The following is an 18675-nucleotide window of genomic DNA, read 5'->3' on the forward strand; positions in this document are numbered from 1 at the left end:
GAGGTTTGATCCAAAAAATTTACTGCAACTTGAAAGTAAAAAAAAAATCAAAGTTTTTTTCAATTAAGGGCCCAATTCAGATTTGTATCTACAGTATGCCAATGTTTTTGCAATTGAGTGATTATCGGCAGACTGCATATGTGCTGCGATTGCACTGTGCATGTGTAAAGGTGGCTTTGAGATTCCGGTCGCAGTGAGGATTTCTTTGCAGAGTGATTGACAGGAAGTGACTGTTTGGGGTGGTAATAGGGCGTGGCGGCAAAAAACGCAGGCATGTCATGCCCATTTGCGGGGCATGTATCTGACGTCAGCTGCAATCATGTACGCAGAGAAACATGGCTCTTGCGTAGCTACTGCTGTAGCCAGTCCATGTAGTCATAGACCTACTTAAGCAGTAGACGTTCCCCGTTGGTTTGTGATCACTCCGGTGGGCGCTCTTTTCATTTCTGGGCGGCAGCTTCACTTGCTAACATTAGCAGTCTCGTAGCCTAGAACATTGCAATTGCATTAGCGTACAACTCTGTATTAGACCATATATGTAACAATATATTTGGCTATTCATGTATAAACATCCTTAAAATAAAAACTCGAGAGGTTTGTATTGATGAAATGGGTTCACCCATTATAGATACTGGATCTGCATGTAATTTTGCGCAAATCACAATTTGCTGAATGAACAGGTCATTTCACAGACGTACGGTGTTCTGACAAATTACAGGGCTATAGTCGATAGGACTCGGATCCATTCCGACATGCAGTTGTCGGAATGGATCCGACAAACCCTATTCAATGGACGGCCAATCCGACTGTCGGATTTGGCCGTCCTGTCAGGCAGCTGTTGTCAGCGGCTGCGGATGCGCTGACAGCAGCGACCAGGGGAGCAGAGAGCAGCGGCCGTGAGCGGGAGGGGCTGGCTACCGGGGACATGTGTGGAGCCGCAGGAGAAGCTGGCAGCAGGAAGAGAGGTGCTGCAGCGGCGGGGGGAGCATTGATCTGCGGCCATCGGGAGGTGCTGGCAGCGGGGTAACATGTCTGCGGCGGCAGGGGGAGCATTGATCAGCGGCCCACGGGAGGTGGTAACATGTCTGTGGGGACGGCCAGACACCTTTCTCCCTGCAGCGCCTCCCCCCGCCGCCGCAGACATGTCCCCCCGCAGCCAGCTCCCCCCGCAGCCAGCTCCCCCCGCTGGCCGCCGATCTCAGCTCCCCCCCACACCGCCCGCAGCACCGCTCCTCTCCTCACCTCAATCTGACTTGTTTTCAAGTCGGACTGAGTTTGTCGGAAAAGGAGCCAAAATCTGTCCGATTCACGTGTTTTCTGACAAGTCAGGAATTCCCGACTTGTCGGAAAAAATCAGCCCCTATTGAATAGGTCGGAACCCCTTCCGACCTATTTCTGTCGGAAGCTGCCGTCTTTCCGACAAGACGGCAGCTTCCGACAGTTACTGAATATAGCCCACAGTCTTCGTGTTGCACTTTTGTTTCTGACTCTATAGGGGGACATAAGCAGTGATAAGAGCGGAGAAGTGAGCCAGTGGAGAAGTTGCCCATGGCAACCAATCAGCACTGAAGTAACATCTATAATTTGCATACTATAAAATGATACAGAGCTGCTGATTGGTTGATGGGGCAATTTCTCCACTGGCTCACTTCTCCGCACTTATCACTGCTTAGTAAATGTCGCCCTATGGGGGAAATGCAATAACTTGCAAGATGCAGTCAGGCGAATGTGCCACCCTGATTAGACCTTTTAAATGATTGACACTCTAAAGCAAAAGGGGGAAAACCTCATCGGAACCACGCGTATGCCTGTGTCTTACAGGCTTCTACATTTCCCCTATCTGTAAATTTTGCAATTTGAAGATTTCATAATCTTTAAATGGAGTTTGGATAATGAAGTTGTTCATTTATTTTGCTCTGTACTATGGGGGTCATTCCGACCCGATCGCTCACTGCAGTTTTTCGCAGCGCAGCGATCGGGTCGGAACTGCGCATGGCAGTCATCGGTGCCCAGTGCTCGCCTCTGAGACAGAGGTGGTCGCTGGGTGGGAGGGGGCTGAACGGCGGCGTTAAGCCACCGTTTAGTAGGCACTGTCCGGCCGACGCAGGCGTGGTCGTACCGTTGGGGGGGCGTGGCGCCGCGGCTGCGTGACGTATCATGCAGCCGCTTCGGCCAGCGGCAGCGAGACACAACTCCCGGCCAGCCGCAGTTGGTTAAATCATCATGTAATCAATTTGTCTGAATAAACAGGTTTTGTCCATTTTCCAGTGTTTGGTAGCAAACGATTGTCCTTTATCAGATTTTCATTCGGTGATTAGATAGATGTATGGAGCCTTTATTAGCACAATAAATATTAAAATCAGTGTATAAAAATAATAAATCAAATGCAATGAATATCATGATTGTAAAATATAGCAGATATGCAATGCATTGTAGCAAAACATACTGATAAAATTGCTTGCTACTGGATAAAAATTGGCAACTGTCTGCAAATCGCAGCTGTTGTGGTTTTGTGAGGGGCAAGGGTGCACTGCGGTAAGTTGAGCACACCCCAGTAAAGGCAATATCAACATGTCTAGGAAGTACAATAAATGACTAAAATGTTGATATATTGTGAAATAGGCAGAATTTCCAGCTTTGGAGGACATATTGGTTTTAGACTACAAATAAATGTCAGATCTTAATGGGAGGAAACACTGTTTTAATAATGTTTGTACTGAAAGCTGTCAGTAAGATGAATAAATGAGACAAGCTGGAAAAGTGCATATAATACACAGAGGACATGGTCTTTTTTCGTAGGTTCTAGGTTTTATTAAAAAGGTCAGTAATGAAACTTTGTGATTATATGATCAAAGCTTTTGTGACCTCTTAATACCAGTTTTTTAATGATCTTCACAACATTCTCTAGAGAGCAATCTCTTTATAAGTGACAGGAAGCCAATATTGTGTGTACCAATATTTGTCAACCTAGTAGCTGATATAAAAAGCTTTTATAGAGATGAATGTATTAATGGTTTTATTATTTATTTAATACATTATGTAATCTAGGCTCGTCAAGCCCCAAATTTTACATCTGAAAATAAGCACAGTCACTTTTTAATATGTTGTATTGAATGTTCCAAAACATATCATGCAACAATCCTCCACAAATCAAACAGACGTGGAAAAGATAGACCAGGAGAGTTAGGGCCTAATTCAGAGTTGATCGCAGCAGCAAATTTGTTAGCAGTTGGGCAAAACCATGTGCACTGCAGGAGGGGGCAGGCATAACATTTGCAGAGAGACTTAGATTTGGGTGGGGTGTGTTCAAACTGAAATCTAAATTGCAGTTTAAAAATAAAGCAGCCAGTATTTACATAGTAACATAGTATTTGAGGTTGAATAGAGGCAAATTGCCCATCGTGTTCAACCTGTTAATTTACCCTGAACAGAAACAAAATAACCCACCCAAATCTAACTCTCTCTGCACATGTCATATCTGACCCACCAGCAGTGCACATGGTTTTGCCCAACTGCTAACAAATTTTCTGCTGCAATCAACTCTGAATTACCCCCTTAGTGGGAGAATAGTGGAACGCAGCCAGGTGGTACTCCACCTAAACCTTTAGTCTGGCATGTATGAGTCAAAAAACTAATGTGAGCCCTAATAGCGATTCTATTGCTATAGAGGATCACTGTCACATACTTCCTTACTCTTATTAAATGTGCCAGAGACTGAATTTCAACATGCTATCCTGGAGCCCCCAAAGAGAGTAGACAACCCTCCTGAATCTAACCATTTTCCCAAAGAAGTGGGTGATCCCCAATGGCTGTACTGTTCATATGCCTCTCTCTTCTTTCCACTTAGCCTTTATATTGATGTACCTCCGTCATGGTCTATTTGCACTAAATGCATCGCATTTTGCATACAATACATCCCACCATTTATCATATTTATAGCTGTGTTTATTGTTAATGCCACATGCACAAATATAAATGCAAGGACGTTTCTTCCAATTAGAGTTGTGATTTGCAGTGTGAGGTATTACGGATGTCTAATCAAGGACTTCTACTATTGACATGTGCACGTTGTGTGCTGGGGGGGTAGGGGGGGGAGGAGATGAGAAGGGAGGCCCCTCCTGGGAATTCTGCATAAAGAAGCCTATAGGCTTCTAGAGGCAAAGCATGGACAAGATCTGGAAATTTATGCTTTCCAGAGCTTGATACACATGGAAATTGCAGCAAACCACATTTCGCAATTCATACTGTACATTCCACCATTTGTGTGAATATAAGGATTATGAGGACGGGACTCAAACACAATGGAACGGTTTGATTATTAAATCCATTGGGTATTCAGTTTTAAGTGGAGTTACTGTATGCTTTAAAAACGAAATAAAACAGACTGTCAGTGGATGACTGAAGTGGAGAGGGTATATATTATGCGATTATGCTAGTTATATTATTATGATAGATACAGGAATGACACATCCCCTCCCAGATCTCCCTGTGAAGCTACATTCAGTATCAGATATGAATTGATATTTGTTACCTAATCTAATGTTTAGCAAAGTTGTTTTTTGTCTTAAACTCTTTATGCACACACGTTATAATAGAAATGGAACAATTGTGTTTCAGAAAAGTGAGAAAATAGAATTAGAAAGTCATTTCTAAGATTCAATGTGGCCCCACATCCATAATTAGCTATTTTCTATATATACTGTTGCGATCTTTCATCTAGCAATCGGTATATAATAAGCTATATTCTTCTTTCAGAAAAATTACTTATCTCCAACAGTAGCGGATCTTGCCACGGGCAAGCAGGACTTTTACCCGGGGCGCCGCCTTCCGGAGGGCGCCGGCACCTTCCGGAGGGCGCTGCACCACGGCAAGATCCGCTGCTGCTGTGCCCCCCGCTGCGGCTGCCTGCTTTCCCCGCTGTCCCGCTGTGAAGGGAAACTAGACGCGTAGCGTCTAGTTTCCCTTTGTGGAGAGGACCATTTCTGTAATGATGTGCGGTGCGTGTTGACATCATCGTGCACCGCACAGCAAAGGTCCTCTCCATGAAGGGAACTAGACGCAAAGCGTCTAGTTTTCCTTCGTGGAGAGGACCGTTGCTGTGCGGTGCGCGGTGACGTCATCGTGCACCGCACATCATTTCACTGTACAGGGGGTGTAACTGACCACGCCCCCTGTATGAAGCCACGCCCCTTATGGCCGCCCGGGGCGCTAAAAGGCCCTGATCTCCAATACAGTAGCTCCTACTATTGATGCTACTGAAAATTCAGGTCACTCCCACTGTGAGTTTGAAACTGCTGGGGCTTTCCTTGGAGCAACTACAGGCATTTTAGATCCATTGAGACAAATGATCATCTCTTTTCACAGGACTCAGACACTATGATTTAGGGACCTATTTACTAAGACTTGGATGGAGATAAAGTTGCTGGAGATAAAGTACCAGCCAATCAGCTCCTAACTGACATTTTTCAAACACAGCCTGTGGCATGGCAGTTAGGAGCCGATTGGGACTTTATCTCCATCCAAGGCTTAGTAAATAAACCCCTTAGTCTGTCTCCAGAATATTTGTGTACTTTGATAGTATTCTTATTCTATAAGCCTACGCCCCTTCTGCATAACACAAGCCTAATTTGCAAGTCTAGTTATCCATGTTGTTCCTTATTGTGGACCTTAGTAATGAACAATCTTATATTAAAATGTGTGTATCCCCATACCTTTTCCACTGCGTGCTCCCGTGGGGTCGGTATAGTAAGGCTAGATAGAATGTGCAGGCAAGTCAATCTTGACTATCTAGTGTACTATCTAGTACAACATATAGTGAAAGTTGGCACTTAGTCAAAATCGTACATAGACAAAATCTCAAGCACAGATAGTCAAAATCTGTACTATCTGGGCTCTGGGGAAGTTCAGGGGATATTGCATAGTCAAAATCGTACATAGCAAGGATCTCATTGAGTGTACACACCTTAAGATATATCATAAGATATAGCATAAGATATGGTTTCTCGCTTTACTGTGATTGTGCAAATCGGATACAATATCGTATGTTACATACACATGATACATTATGCACTAGATAGTGTACTGTCTACCTAAAATTGAGCTGCATGTTCATCCGACATAGGACATTGGATACGACCGGCGGGAGCGCGCACCGTTTAACAACGCATACAATATAGTGCGTACACATGGTGCAATATAGTGCACTTTATCTCACTCTTGACAAATAGTGTGCGATATAGTGCAAGAAAACGCACCGTGTGTACCCAGGTTTAGTCTAATATTGAAAATTGTACAGTTAGGATCTATACATACTGTATATAGCTATATATAGTTTAATTAACACCTTAGTCTCCACCCCCTGCTCAGCTCCACTCCCTCTCTAACTGGACCCACCCCCCTCTCTGCTGCAATAATTATATGTAAAAAAAATTTAGTAAAGTCAGCCATATTTGTTATGAGAATAATAATGAATACAATGGGGTAAATTTACTAAGGTGGGAGATTTTTAGAACTGGTGATGTTGCCCATGGCAACCAATCAGATTCTACTTACCATTTATCTAGCTGCTTCTAGCAGATAATAGATATAATCTGATTGGTTGCTATGGACAACATCACCAGTTCTAAAAATCTCCAACCTTAGTAAATTTACCCCAATGTCTCTGTAAAATAGTGTAATTAATGAAACACCTTTAATAAGCAAAAAGTAATATATTGAAAAACTAGAAGCACGGTTTACCTCACTGATTATTACACCAAAGTGTATTGTTGCTCTTCCACTGCTTTGAAATATAATATTGATTCTTTTTATTTATAATTGTTAGAAATGAGAGATAATGCACCGTTAGTTGGTGTGCATTATTTTTTATATCTTACAAATATATCATATTGATAGAGAAATGAAGACCAAAATGACAAGCTCTGAAAAAAAGTGAATTTCAAGTGGTTTAGAAATTATTCACTGAAGGCAGCGAGTGACTGCATGACTTCATCTTCACTTATTACACTATGACATTTTTATAGCTGACGGGAAAATATCTGAGCCACAGGTTTCTTTAAAACACCAGGATCTTCTATAATTATTTCAAAAATTCATGTGCACTAATTTTCAACTCACTCTGGGACAAGATGTAGGAAATACAGTAAAAACACACACACACACACATAAATATATATATATATATATATGGAGTAAGCGTTGGTGGCACTCAAGCAGACTTAGCGGATGCAAAGATAAAATTCCTTTATTTGCCTACATGTTTCGGGGAAAAGCACCCCGTCCTCAGGGCTTGGACAACAATAAAAGCATACACATACAACATTTAAATACACCACAGACAAAGGACATTAGTGGTGTATTTAAATGTTGTATGTGTATGCTTTTATAGTGCCACCAACGCTTACTCCATATACTTGTCTAATCGCTGACCTGGAGGGCACCGCAGCAAAGGAACCTTTCTATATACAGTGGGAGTGCCGGTATGATTTTGGAATTATATATATATATATATATATATATATATATTGAAGCTAATAATGTGTATAACAACACATAGCTGCTGAAACAATCCTCTCAGGAATTGGTTAGTGCAGGTTATGAGTCTGACCACTAAGGTCTAACGGGAATCTTATACTGTGTATCGTACAGGAGAGCTCTTATCTGAAGGATACTTCGGCATTCCTCAAGGCCATTCAACCATATGTAGAGAAACCATTTGATCTTTTAATGTGCACGCTAGATGTACAAAGCTTGTATACATCTATCCCTCATGATGTAGGCCTTGAGGCTATGCATACGTTTCTACAATCTAGTACCCTATACCAGGGACCCAACATAACTTTTATACTTGGTTTGCTTTCACTTGTGTTACACCGCAATTATTTTTTATTTGATGGTCAGTACTACATTCAGAAAGCTGGTTGTTCAATGGGTTCCAACGTCTCACCGACATATGCAAACATTTTTATGTTTATTCAGGAAAAGAAATTATTTTTCAGTAACGCAGAGTTTTCTCGGCATATTAAGCTGTTTTTGCGGTATATAGATGATCTAATCATTTTTTGGTCAGGCACTGAAGATGAATTCAGTAACACTATTGATTATATTAATACCTTACCTGGTCCAATTAAGTTCACATACAAAATCAGCTTTAAAGAAATTGAATATCTAGACGTCAAACTCATCAATCAAGATGGACGTCTTACTTCTTCTGTGTACTCGAAACCCACTGATCGGAACACTTTATTGAGATTTTCAAGTCATCACCCCACTGCTTTGAAGTCTGGGTTACCGTACTCACAAATGTTGAGGGTAGCCAGGATCAATAACGACAGACAGATGTTGGAAACACAATTGGATGCCATGATATTAAAATTTCTGAGGCGCGGTTACCCAGAACAATTGTTATTACAGCATAAAAATAAAGTTTTAGCCATCCCCAGAGAAACTCTCTTTAGTCCGGAGTCCCGCAGAACTAACAACAAACATGCCGATAAGATCATGTGGACAACCAATTACACCACTAGTAGCAACATCACCAGACAGGCAACAAAGGCGCTGTGGCCAATTATCAGCACTGACAGTGAGCTACGTGGAGTAAAGTCCAAAACTCCTATGGCTTGCTATCGCCGAGGGAGAAACATCAGGGACTGGGTTGTCCGCACAGACATTACCAACTTTAGACGGTTTGGCACTAGGGGGATAACCACCCGCAATGCGGGTTGCTACCGCTGTATAAATTGTGCTACGTGCAATCACATGGACATAGGAGCATCATTTAGACATCCTCACAGTGGTAAATATATACCCATTAAACATGCGGTCACATGTACTACAACACATGTGGTCTATATCATCAGGTGCCCATGTGGCCTATACTATGTGGGCAAAACCATTCGCCCCTTCAAGGAACGTGCCAACCAACACCGATCAGCCATCCGGGCGGCTTTGAATTCGGGCAGAAGTGAACAACCAGTGGCTCAACATTTTGCCGACAGGAATCACAGTCTGGCCAGTTTGAAATACATGATCATTGATCACCTCCCTGAATTAAAACGAGGGGGTGATAGGAATCAGAAATGATTGGTCATGGAAGCCCGTTGGATAGTCCACTTGGACACTGTGGCTCCCTGTGGGCTGAATGAGAAGATCTGTTGGAACAGTTTGTGCTAACCATTGGCTGACCAGCCTTTTGCTTGTTTTTGTTATTTTATGTATTAATTATGTCCTATACTTGCAAGCTCTACTGATCACCCATCAGCCTATTTTGCACGCAGTGTGTTGCACATTGCGTTTTTAACCTCTACCTACATGTACTCTTATTACATGTATTTCCCGTGTGTTTTCATTCTTTGTGACCCCGCCCCTGTCTTGCCGTGTTCGGCAGGATTGTCTGTCTTCCCCGGGCTGCTATACGTGGTGTGTCTCGGCTACGGGTGTTGACAGCGTCCTGTTACCGTGGCAGCGAAGTCGCGTCACTCGGGCGCACCAGTGGGTGACGTCATTGCGGTGCGCTCTTCTGCTCCGGCGGACGGGCAACGGGTGTTGACAGCGTCCTGTTGCCGTGGCAGCGAAGTCGCGTCACTCTGGCGCACCAGTGGGTGACGTCATTGCGGCGCGCTCTGCTGCTCCGGCGGACTGGCCGGGATCCTGCACAGGTGAGGGTGTTTTCTGGTGATTTGGTTTGCATATAAGTGTGGTAAGTGGCTCTCTTTACTTGTCTTGGTCACATTTATTTATGGTTATATATCCTGAAGACGGTGCTGCGTCACCGAAACGTCGATAATGCTTTGATACTTTTGTGGATTACAAACGCTATATTCAAAATCCTGTGAGTGCCGTCCTCTTTCTTGGAAACTATTATAACGTGGAGTCGTGTTTGGACTTGGGGCACCGAGGTATTTATATTTTATTTTTTGAGTGCCGATCTGCTGGAGGTTATATATATATATATATATATATATATATATATATATATTGAAGCTAATAATGTGTATAACAACACATAGCTGCTGAAACAATCCTCTCAGGAATTGGTTAGTGCAGGTTATGAGTCTGACCACTAAGGTCTAACGGGAATCTTATACTGTGGCAGTCTCAAGGGTCCTATGAGCTACACTACAAACAGACTCAAAGTTTATATCCAGTTGGTCAGATTCTGTCAGAAAAGTGCTCAAATTTCACAGTTTTTTTTATTATTACTGAAGTTTAAGCTTATTAGGAAAGTGAGAAAACAGATTTGTGCACACTGATTTTAATTAGAAACAACCAAAGTTGAGTGCATATTATCTGAGAACAAATATAACACCAAATATTCCTTATTTTCTGCTAAAGCCAAGTGTAGAAGAAGCAACTCTAATATCTAAACTACTAGTTGTGTACAGGGCCGGTTCTTGGGCTTCTAGCGCCCCGGGCGGCCAATAGGGGGTGTGGCTTCATACTAGGGGCGTGGTCAGTTACGCCCCCTGTAAAGTAGTAGTGCCGCTGAAATGATGTGCGGTGCGCGATGACGTCATCGCGCACCGCACAGTAAAGGTCCTATCCACGAAGGGAAACTACTGTAGATGCTACGCGTCTAGTTCCCTTCACAGCGGGGGGCAGCGGGACAGAGCGGGCAGCGGGGGGGCACAGCAGCAGCGGATCTTGCCATGGTGCGGCGCCCTCCGGAAGGCGGCGCCCTGGGCAAAAGTCCTGCTTGCCTGTGGCAAGATCCGCTACTGGTTGTGTACTGTATATATACAACAATATGTGTGTGTGTGTGTGTGTGTGTGTGTGTGTGTGTGTGTGTGTGTGTATTTACTAATAATGATTTTGTTTGACAACCCAAGCAAAAGGGCAAGTGGTGGAAAGGCAGACAGTGATACACCCTTCCACTTTGACCACTGTATGTAAATAAAATGTATACAGTATTTTGTAAATAGTAAATAAGAGCAAGCATCCCTACATTTGGTGACATCCTGTGCGGGAGGACATATTGTTGGCGCACGTGTCGGCGAAAAGGGGCAAGGCCTCGTGGGCAGGGAGCATGGCTCATGGGTAGGGGGCATGGCACAAACCCCCATTTTCGTCACTCAGGGAGTCTGGAAATGCTGGGCTGCCCCCAGGGATCACTCTGTGTGCAATGCCAGCGACTACACTGTAACAGGAGCCGGGTGCTGCACATAATGCTACAGTGCAGCATCCAGCTCCTGTCACTGAGCAGGAGTCGGCACTTTGATGTCACCCCTCGGTGGGGTTGCTGTTGCTGAGGGGTGGCACAGGATGCTCACTTACATGAGAGCCCTGTCAGGCCGATGGCCAGATGAGGCCAGCTGATTATTATTATTATTTTTTTTACGCCTTTTTTTTTGTAACTGGCAAGGGGGGGGGGGGGGGGGGCAGTAAATTGTGTGGTGGTGAAGCAGGGGTGAGGTTGGTGCTGCTTTGGCAGTCAGACGGCCCCAACATGAAGGGGGCAGTGACATGATGGGGGGCAACCAGTAATGTTTTGCCTAGGGGTGGCCTGACCCCTAAATTCGCTCCAGGCCAGCATTCCCATAGTGATGACACTGATAAGAACTACTGTAGGGGTCATGACACGTGCTCAGAGAGATACCTCAGGAGAAACCTTACCGATAGAGGAAGCCAATGGACAAAGTCGGGCAAAAAAGAAAACCTACAGTAGTGTATAACTTATTATCCAAATTTGTAAACAAAGTTGAGGCTACAGCTTTAAATAAAGAGATATCATTTATGCCTACTATTTCATATAATGCTTTTAAAAGCAAAATTGACCCATGCTGTTCAAATCACCACTGAATCCAAAATAATCAGATTATTTTTCCCATCTGGAGCAAATCAGATTTTGACAGTAAGATACACTGGGGTACATTTACTAAGCAGTGATAAGAGCGGAGGAGTGAGTCAGTGGAGAAGTTGCCCATGCCAACCAATCAGCACTGAAGTAACATCTATAATTTGCATACTATAAAATTATACAGAGTTGCTGATTGGTTGATGGGGAAATATCTCCACTGGCTCACTTATCCGCTCTTATCACTGCTTAGTAAATGTACCCCACTGTATCATAACATCCCTCCCCTATTCGCTTGCATACTGGCATTTTTTGCAATACTTACTTGCAATACAAGAGCTGTCCCGGTGAAGAAATTACTTCTGGGTTTAGGACCTGCATGTGTCCTGATGCACACATGCAAGCACGGCTGGCACTATTGTGTTTGGCACCCTTGTGCAAACTATAAACTTGTGCCTTTCCACACTTTACTAAGCGCCTATAGCATGTGCCGAAAAAGGGTGTGGTCTCACAAGTAAGAGGCGTGGCCACACAATAGTACCCCCATTTCAAATTACGCCACATAGTAGCACAATCTTATTCACATTACACTGCACGTATGCCCTTGATTCATATTACACCACATGGTAGTGCCCCTTATTCACGTTACACTACACAGTAGTACCCCTTATATATGTTACACCACACAGTATTGCCCTTAACACATAATGCATACATTACTAGCACCCCTTATGCACATAATGCCCATAGTAGTAGCACCCCTTATACATAATGCCCACAGTAGTGCCAGTTATACACATAATGCCCATAGTAATTCTGGTAATGCCCACAGTAGCACCACATATACACATAATGCCCACAGTAGCGCCATATATACACATAATGCTCAAAGTAGTGCCACATTTACACATAATGCCCACAACAGCACCGTTTATGCACATAATGCCCACAGTAGAACCGCATATACACATAATGCCCACAGTAGTGCTGCATATACAGATGGAGCCCTCCTCATCTTTGCCTATAATAGGATTAAGTGAGCCAGGGCAGTCGGACTTAATCCCCTGTTGTAATGACTTAATCCCCTGCTGTATTGTTCACTCTGTATTGTATTGCAGCTGAGAACAACAGATGAAAGGTTTATGCTAATAAACCTTGGTGCACCTAGCTGCAGCTGAGAAGCCTAGATGAGCGTGGCTCCATCTGTACACATAATGCCCACAGTACCGCTGCATATACAAATAATTCCTACAGTAGTGCTGTTTACGCATATAATTCCAACAGTAGTGCAGCATATACACATAATGCCCACAATAGTGCTGCTTACATACATAGTGCCCACAGTAGCACTGCATATACATATAATGCCCACAGTAGCGCCACATATCCAAATAATACCCACAGTAGCGCTGCATATACACATAGTGCTCCCAGTAGTGTTGTATATACTGTACATATAATGCTCACAATAGCGCCACTTATGCACATAATGCTAACAGTAGTGCCACATATACACATAGGCCCCCATTCCGAGTTGTTCGCACGCAAGCTGCTTTTAGCAGCTTTGCACACGTTAAGCCGCCGCCTACTGGGAGTGAATCTTAGCTTATCAAAATTGCGAACGAAAGATTCTCAAAATTGCGAATAGACACTTCGTAGCAGTTTCTGAGTAGCTCCAGACTTACTCAGCATCTGCGATCAGTTCAGTGCTTGTCGTTCCTGGTTTGACGTCACAAACACACCCAGCGTTCGCCCAGACACTCCTCCGTTTCTCCAGCCACTCCCGCGTTTTTCCCAGAAACGGTAGCGTTTTTTCGCACACACCCATAAAACGGCCTGTTTCCGCCCAGAAACACCCACTTCCTGTCAATCACATTACGATCACCAGAACGAAGAAAAAACCTTGTAATGCCGTGAGTAAAATACCTAACTGCATAGCAAATTTACTTGGCGCAGTCGCACTGCAGACATTGCGCATGCGCATTAGCGACTAATCGCTCTGTTGCAAGAAAAAAATACAGAGCGAACAACTCGGAATGACCACCATAATTCCCACAGTAGCACTGCTTACACAAATAATGCCCACAGTAATGCCACATATACACATAGTGCTCACAGTAGTGTTGTATATACATATAATGCTCACAGTAGCGCCACTTACGCACATAGTGCTAACAGTAGTGCCACATATACACATAATGCCCACAGTAGCACTGCCTACACAAATAATGCCCACAGTGGTGCCACATATACAAATAATGCAGACAGTACCGAATATACACATAGTGCTCACAGTATCGCCACATATACAAATAACACCCACACTAGTGCCACTTATGCACATAATGCACACAGTAGTGCCATATATATACAAATAATGCCCGCATTACTTCCATTAAAATTATTACCAGAATCATGTATCACAGCCAGGGTATCAATATACTATACTACTTAACAATACCTAAATACATACCTACAGCCTTTAATACATACTCAAAAAAACCTTCCTGAAAGACATTACAAATTTCATTCTAAAATTGAAGGAATTCTCACATTTGGACACACCATGTTAGCTATTCAGTATTGGCTTTGTAAGCATCTACACCAACATTTCACACAATAAATTATTAGAGGCTACCAGGATATAACATAACTATAAACTTGTTTGCAAAGGACCTATTCTTATTGTGGTCAAGCATATGTGAACAGGTTTTAACAGTAATGGACTACCTTAATATGCTGATTAGGTTTACTGTTTACATCAATCAGGCCTATATACAGTGCCTGGATGTTGAAATTAATATTTAAAATGGTACTTTACACACCTGTGTGTATAACAATTAAAAGAAAGCAACACATTTGTACAGGCAGCTAGCCTTCAACCGATAGCTCTAAAGTAAAGTTGTCCATTCTTCCAATTGTTAAGACTCTACCATACTTCGTGTCATGCACTGGGTACTCAGACCCTCCAACCACGCTTGACATAGGTAATTTACTAACTGGCATGTCCCTGCTGGCCAGTCATCTCAGGATGTACCTGTTGTTGTGGTCCAGTGCGCCATGGGTGCTGCCATCTTGCCTGAGGTCAGTTGACACTATTTGGCCATTCATAATGTCTCTATTACTCACATGACACTAGTATAGCTACCACTACCCTAGTAGCATATTTTGTCCTAGCCTAGCTTTGCTTTGTTGTCTTTGCTCAGTGTTCAGGGTGTCATTAAATGAGAAGCGGCATTAAACCTCCTAGTTTCATGCACTCCAATATATAAGCAAATCCTACCATGTAGCCCCAGAAAACAGTACAATACAAATTTGGAATGTTTGACTTTGTAGAGATGCCCAGGAGGTTATGTTTAAAATGGATAAGATGAGAATGCCCCCTCTGGTTGATTAGAGACATCTGCAGTTAGTCACTGCCCCCCATGAGCTTTTCCCCACAGTGCAGGGGCGTCAGAACGTTTTTAGGTTGGGGGGGGGCAAGATATAATCTGAGTTTGGCGCCCCTAGCTTCCCAGCACAATGTGACAGTGGGTGACATGAAAGGGATATGTGTCGGGGCATCATTATGATTATTAGCATTACCAGCAACATGGTAAGCATGGGATCTGGTTTGGATCCCAGCAGTTGAAATACCTACGTCAGAATTCCGACACTGCTCTAAATGCTGGCGTTGGCATCCCGAATAGGATCACAATCCCGGCGCTGGATCCTGGACGTCTGTGTGCTGGGCAACCGGAGAGGTAAGCCGTGGAGGGTGGACGTGGGGGTGGGTGGTTTAGGTTTAGGGTGCGGGAAGGGGGGGTTAGGGTAAAGCTGCGGGGAGGGGGGAAGGTTAGGTTTAGGCTGTGTGAAAGGGGGGATTAGGGTTTTGCACCCCCGGGGAGGGTTAGGCTGCGGGGTGGGGAGGGTTAGCCTCTAAGGAAGAGGGTTAGGGTTAGGCTGCGGGCAGGGAATGTTAGGCACTAAGGGGGGAGGGTTAGGCACTAAAGAGGGGCGGAGGGGTTAGGGTTCGATTGCGGTGAGGGAGGGTTAGGGTTAGGCTGCGGGGATTGGAGGGTTAGGGTGAGGCTGCAGGTAGGGAGGCTAAGGGGGGTAGAGGGGGAGGGTTAGGACACATAACTCCCAGGTGTCGGATTCTGTGCATGGGGATGCAGCTTTAGGTGTTCTGACAGTGTGCAGGCAGTTGAATAATATATACTGTACCCTGGCTGGTCTCTGTGTCAGCTTGACAGTTCAGCCCCACATACAGTACATAAGTTAATATCTCATAGTGCTTGGTAAGCACTGGCTGGCTTCTGGTATATTGCCAAATTTGCAAAAGCTGGTACCTTGCAGTGGGCGTCCTCTCCTCAATTTTTGCACTGGGGACGTCATGAGATCAGATGTCACAGTCAGACCTCAGCCAGAAGCAGCAGTGTGTCATTGCCAGCGGAGGAGGTCAGAGGAGAGAGAAGGGGATGGAAGTTAACAGAAGCCCCCGGCCCGCCACTTTCCTCTTTGCCATGTACCGCAGCCGGCTGCGTACTTGGAGTACTATAATTAGTCAGTTTGACTCATTATTAGTACTGCTCATACTACTGCGGTGGGACCCTTTGTTGCTTTGGGCCCCGGTGAGTAGTTCCGCCGCTGCACGGCTGGTATCCAACCGCAGCGCTCCCAGTGCCGGCGTGAGCAGAGGCAGAGGTGCTGGTATACAGGAGCACCATCAGCGGGAGGCAGATGCCAGGCAGAGAGGAGGGGAGGCAGATGTTGGTCAGAGAGGGGGGAACAAATGATGGGCAGAGAGAGGGGGGCAACAGATGTTGGGGAGAGGGGGGCAGATGCTAGGCTGAGAGAGAAGGGGGACAGATGATGGGCAAAGGGAGGAGAGGAGGTAGATGCTGGGCAGAAAGAGGAGGGGGGATAGATGCTGGACAGAGAAAGGAGGGGGACGCAGATGCCGGGGAGAGGGAGCAGATGATGGGCAGAAACAGGGGGGGCAGAGAGAGGGGGGGGAACAGATGCTGCGGAGAGGGGGGCAGATGATGGGCAGAGAGAGGGGAGGCGATGATGGACAGAAAGAGGAGGAGCAGATGCTGGGCAGAGAGAGGGGGGACAGATGCTGTGGAGAGGGGGCAGATGGTGGGCAGAGAGAGGGGGAAGATGCTGGCCAGAGAGAGGGGGGACAGATTCTACAGAGAGGGGGACAGAGAGAGGGGAGGCAGATGCTGGGCAGAGAAAGGGGGACAGAGGCTGCAGAGAGGGGAGCAGATGATGGGCAGAGAGAGGGGGCAGATGATGCACAGAAAGATGGGGAGCAGATGCTGGGCAGAGAGTGGGGGGGGGGTCAGATGCTGCGGAGAGGGGGGCAGATGATGGGCAGAGAGAGGGGAGGCAGATGCTGGGTAGAGAGAGAGGAGGGACAGATGCTGTGGAGAGGGGGGCAGATTATGGGCAGAGAGAGGGGGGTACAGATGCTGCAGAGAGGGGGGTACAGATGCTGCAGAGAGGGGGACAGATGCTGAGCAGAGAGAGGGGGGCAGATGATGGGCAGAGGAAGGGGGGACAGATGCTGAGCAGAGAGAGGGGGACAGATGATGGGCAGATAGAGGGGGGCAGATGATGGGCAGAGAGAGGGGGGGGACAGCTGCTGCAAAGAGGGGTGGCAGATGCTGGACAGAGAGAGAACATGTAGCAGTCAGAGAGAGAGAGAGACAGCAGCTGCATAGAGAGGGTGGCAGAGACAGGCAGGAGCTATGAAGACAGAGCAGGCAGGTTGAATACTCACATTTAGACAGGGGCCATGCTGTGACATCCTCCGTGTTCCAGGAGTCAGAGGAGCATGTGACAGCTCCTCCAATCAGGGGCTCTTCTAATCAGCATGTGCCGAGCTCCTCCAATCACAGCTCGGCACATGTTCATCTGACCCTATTGCTGATATCAGGGAGGAGGAGACGAGAGGCACCGCAGTGAGATGCAGGGACTTCCCCTGCTGCTGCTGTCACAGTGAGTACGACTACGATCTAACCCCTCCTCCCATCCCTGTGATGCCGGCGCCGCTGCCTGTCATGCAGGTGCAGCGGCAGCAGCAGAGCAGGGAGAGCGCCTCCCTGCTTTGCAGACCCTGAGCGGTAGCGCCGGAACTGGGCGCCTCTCTCATGTTTGGGGGGAGCGAGCTGCCCCCTTGCCCCCCCTATTCCGACGCCCCTGCCACAGTGCAAACCCCTGAGGCTGATTAAATTCCCCCCGAATCCAATCAGCCTCAGGGGTTTGCCCTGTGGGGAAAAGCTCTTGGTTTCACTCCCAGAGCTATTCAATAAAATAACCTTTTCCCCCACACTGGGTCAATACTAACTCAATGATTCAGTGTAAAATGTGCAATGAATAGATTTCCCTGAGTGTTAAACTCCAGGGAGTGCCTTTCATTGCAGACTTTTCCTAGCAGCTCCTAAAGCTAACTGAATCAGCACCCATGGATAATTGGATTCCCACACTGCAAGCTGACATCATCAGGGACTGCCCTGGATTGCTGAGCAGTGTGCCTATTTACTTGGGTGCCTGCTTACCTTACCTTACTATTATATGTCTGATGAAAGTTTCCACAAATAAAGCTGATATGTTGGCTATGAACTGAAAGACTTTTTAAATGTTTTATTGCAAGAGAGAGGGGAAGAGATTTTATTTCTAATGACACTTTTTTTTTGTACAAATCTGGTACCGGAAACAGGGAAATTGTTTAAATCAAATAAGCAACTGAAGACTTGTCCAGCAGGAGTGACCAAAAATGCATTGTTCCAACTTGCAACTTTAGATGTGGAACCCTTTTTTCTTAGTACCAGTACCATCTATCGATCTATCTATCTATCTATCTATCTATCTATCTATCTATCTATCTATCTATC

General features: G+C 45.4%; 1 protein-coding gene and 1 long non-coding RNA gene across 7 annotated transcripts in view; one reads left to right on the forward strand and one right to left on the reverse strand.

Moving 5' to 3' along the window:
- Window positions 1-18675, reverse strand: part of AFF2 (ALF transcription elongation factor 2) — a 741379-nt gene that overhangs the window by 440409 nt on the left and 282295 nt on the right. The gene's annotated exons all lie outside the window — the stretch shown is intronic.
- Window positions 17623-18675, forward strand: part of LOC134949054 (uncharacterized) — a 59199-nt gene continuing 58146 nt past the window's right edge. The window contains exon 1 of the long non-coding RNA XR_010183090.1: window positions 17623-17779. This is a non-coding gene — a long non-coding RNA (uncharacterized LOC134949054). The remainder of the gene's footprint in view (window positions 17780-18675) is intronic.

The sequence above is a fragment of the Pseudophryne corroboree genome, chromosome 8 (assembly GCF_028390025.1).
Source record: "Pseudophryne corroboree isolate aPseCor3 chromosome 8, aPseCor3.hap2, whole genome shotgun sequence".
In the NCBI taxonomy this organism is placed as follows: Eukaryota; Metazoa; Chordata; class Amphibia; order Anura; family Myobatrachidae; genus Pseudophryne; species Pseudophryne corroboree.